This window comes from Wasmannia auropunctata, unplaced genomic scaffold (genome assembly GCF_000956235.1).
Source record: "Wasmannia auropunctata unplaced genomic scaffold, wasmannia.A_1.0 LD335981.1, whole genome shotgun sequence".
NCBI lineage: Eukaryota > Metazoa > Arthropoda > Insecta > Hymenoptera > Formicidae > Wasmannia > Wasmannia auropunctata.
In genome coordinates, this window is record NW_012026909.1 from 220125 (window position 1) to 221741 (window position 1617).

Sequence of the window (1617 nt, forward strand, 5' to 3'; positions counted from 1 at the left end):
CATTGAAAACTGCTCTTATTTTCATTTTTGAAAATTATTTCTATTTTTTATAAAAAAGAAGAACAACTTTCAATGTGCCAAGAGGAACAACTGCGTGAATGTATTAAAATCAATCTTGAACAAATATTTAGATATATGTGTAAGCAAACACATCCTCACACACATTCATTAAAGCTTTTATTTAATATACATTTTATGTGTATTACTAAATTCAACGTTATGTTAGATACACTCGAATAATAAGTTTTATATAGTATTCTGGTATTGCTATTTTTAATCTATTTATAAATTATTGTAAGTCTGTTACAATTTTTTTTCTGTGAAAGCATTAGCGAATTATATAATCTTAAAAGTGATTCTTAAAGAAACTTTTAAAAGTTTAAATTAATAATGATTATTCAATAAATATTTAATGCGCAAAAAAACTATAATATAGTTTTTTTGCAAATATCTCAATTGTGGGTTTAAGAAAGTTTTCAACTGTTGAAACTGTGCTATTATTTCTTTTTTTATAGTACACGACTTTGATAAAAAAAAATAAATATTTAGATATGTGTAAACGAACACATTCTCACACATTTCTCAAAGCTTTCATTTAATATACAAAACATATTTTACGTGCATTACTAAACTCAATGCGATGTTTGATACATTCGAATATATGTGTCCTAAAAGCGATACTTTATTTTATCGCGTTAGGTTACACGATTTTTGATATACGTACATACATACATTATATGTGTATGTACATATATACATATGTCCCTATGCATGTATATAAAGTCATGTGTTTTTTATATTGAACACAGGACATCACCTTTGATGTGAATTTATAATAACTTAATTTAAACTAGAAAGTATCAAAACCATAAAGTTGATAATCATCTTTGGGGCGATTGCGATGTTGATGGCAACTGTAGTTACTGGCGAACCCACATTCGGCCTTTTATTCGTAAGTAACTGATATTATGTTTACTTTAAATTCAATTATTTTAAAATGAGTTTAGTAGCATTTCAATCCTCAATAAAATTTTTAACTTTAAGTTATATATGAATATTTTTGATATTCGATCTTATGAATTATGTTGATGACTAGGTAGTAGGAGACTTTATTTGTTTGTAATGTATTCGCAATTATGTGCAAGGTAATATTTGACCGAGCGAAAGGTCGATTAAACAACGTTAGATGTTAAATGACGTTAGAGTTTCGATAGAGCAATGAAATCTCGTGCACATACATCAATCTTCAAACTATAACATAATTTATTGTAAAGTAATTATTATACGCGGTTGGAGCAATGATTCAAGTTATGTCTATACTCTATACTTTATACTCTATATTATAAGTCATATCTATTTCAAGTTATACAGTTATGTTTCTACATCTTTCTTTCTTTTTTTTGTACTCTTATTATAAAAATGTATAAAAATTAGATAATTTATCATTATTTTTAGAATTTATGAAGTTTTAGAAGTTATTTCTGTTAAATTTAATCTGCGTGAATTCATAGATCTGGTATAGAAAAAAATCAAAACAGAAAGAAAAATACAACAAAAATATGTGACCACGTATTTCCAATAACAATTATTTTAAGATTATTATATAACAATATTTAA